This window comes from Rutidosis leptorrhynchoides, chromosome 8 (assembly GCF_046630445.1).
Source record: "Rutidosis leptorrhynchoides isolate AG116_Rl617_1_P2 chromosome 8, CSIRO_AGI_Rlap_v1, whole genome shotgun sequence".
NCBI lineage: Eukaryota > Viridiplantae > Streptophyta > Magnoliopsida > Asterales > Asteraceae > Rutidosis > Rutidosis leptorrhynchoides.
This window is the reverse complement of record NC_092340.1, coordinates 102,334,006-102,336,395: the sequence shown is the minus strand read 5'-3', so window position 1 is coordinate 102,336,395 and position 2,390 is coordinate 102,334,006.

Below are 2,390 nucleotides of genomic sequence, written 5' to 3'. Positions count from 1 at the left end.
TCACGATTCAAGCTATTTCCTGGAAAATTGAAATCAAGATGGTCTGGACCATTCATAGTAAAAAGAGTTTTCCCATACGGAACGATAGAATTAATAAATTCAAATGGGATTGAATTTAAAGTTAATGGTCACAGAGTTAAACATTACATACATGGTCCAATGGAAGTCGACAACGAAGTTAATCACAATTTCGACACCACAGCTAACTAAGTGTGGGGAGAATCAAGTCTTTAAAGGATAATATGTATTTCTGTTAGAGTTAGATTGTCTGTTTTCGTGTAGTTCTCGAAAATGGAACCCGAATGGTCTTTCCCTAGCAGACCCTAAAGAACTAGTCTTCTCCCCCCATTCTGAATTTTAATTTTTTTTTAAGGTTTTTACGAAAGTAAGACTGCCTGTGAACTAAACCATGGTCTAATGCTACACGCTTTGATCACTAAACGTAATAATGACATACTACCGAGTGAAATAGTATCAGTAATCAGAGAAAGAATGGACGGAGTTAGAAAAGAATCCAGATGCGAAGATAATAAGTTAAAATTTGGTAAAGGAAAATCAAAATCCGCAGCAAAAAGAAGAGCACGACACCTAGAAAGATGTCACAAATGCGGAAAATGGTCACATGGAGGTAAATGTTCAAATAATCAAACCTATTCAAATACCGAATTTGTTACTTTATGCAGAGACGGACCGTTCATATGTTTAGAAGAAAAGATACTGAATGCTCGAGGTTACGCCTATGTAGCCATGGAAAATCAATTAAACCGACTATCTTATGAATGGGATAGATCATATAACTAAGAAATCTATTTCACAGGTATGTCTGTACAGTTTTTATTTTTATTTTTATTTTTAACCTTTTGATAATAAACGCTAATTTGTTCGCTAAAAAGTATTAAATTGGTATTAAATAAAATTAGGTTTGGCGACCGAAATTATTGATATCATTCAAAAATTTATTACATCACTGCGAAATTTAACGTTTATTCTTAAGGTATAAATATCTTTAATCAATCAACCCAAAATATTTCAAAAATTCGTCATGAGTTAAATTAGGTCTTGGAACCGAAATTACTTTACCGAAAAGAGGGGCGCATATTTTTGATAATATTTGATTGATTAAAGTGGGATAAAAAGCCAAAAAGATTTTTAATTTTATTTTTACCATGTTTTTAATCTTAATATTTAAATCTTAAATTAATATTGTAAACTTTGTAAAAACAATATATTTAAAATTATAAATATTTGAAAAATTAATATAAGTTTGGTGTGAATTTATAATATGAATTTTTAAATTAAGTTTGGTGTGAATTTTTAATTTTATGCATTTCAAATTTTAAGTTTGGTGTGAATTTTTAATATTAATTTTGAATTTTATATTTAAGTTGTGTGAATTTAAAAACAAAAATTTACTTTATCTCATTAAGTTAAGAATATGATTTTTAAAATTCATCGTAAGTTGAAGACTAGGTCTTTGAACCGAAATTGCTTTACCCAAGGGAGGGACGAGAACTTTTATTATCATTATTTTTAATCTTATTGATTTAAAGTATGCCAAAAACATTAAAAAACCCAAAAATCTTAGCTTTTAAAACAATCGCTACAAAAAGACAAATTTTAAAATTTTGTCGAAGGACGGACTAGGACATCGATCCGAAACGACCTCGTCCTAAATAATAAGGGAAACAAAATTTTAAAATTAATTACTTAATTGTTTTAATAAGTTAATGATTATAAAAAAAAAAAAAAAAAAAAAATACCAAACTCCGCGACTCGCGGAGTTTGGAGGGTAAATCCCCGCGACTCGCGGAGGAGTCGGATTACAGAAAAAAAAATAAAGAGCTGCAACAGCTCAGTTTCAACCCCAAAACAGAAAAATAGCTGCGAAAACCCACGAAAATACACCCAAAAACACCCCCAAAATCACAATTTTTAACCGTTAATCACCAAATCTTTTGCTAAAATCATGTTGAGAAGGATGCTATCTAAGAATTACTCAAGAAAAACGGTAAATTTATACACCTAAACACCATTTAATCCGAAATTTGGTGTTCTTGAGCTATTTTTTCCCCAATTTGATTTTGATGCTTTTTAGTGTAATTAAGCTTAAATTGTTTATGTATTATGCTTGTATAACCTAGATTGATGCTGTTTAACATGATTAGAAGCCTTAAACTTCAAATTTTGAGTAATCTAGGGTTTGTGTTCTTGAGCAATTTGGGGCTTTTTGATATAAACAGGTTATGGCCGATTTTTGTCATGAATTGTTGCTAAGTTGAGTAGTGTAACATGTCTAGGTAGTTAAATGATCCAAACTTTGAGCCTAAACATGATTTTGAGAATTAAAGTGGACTTTTTCAAGTCTAAAATTCATGAACTTGATTTTTGAA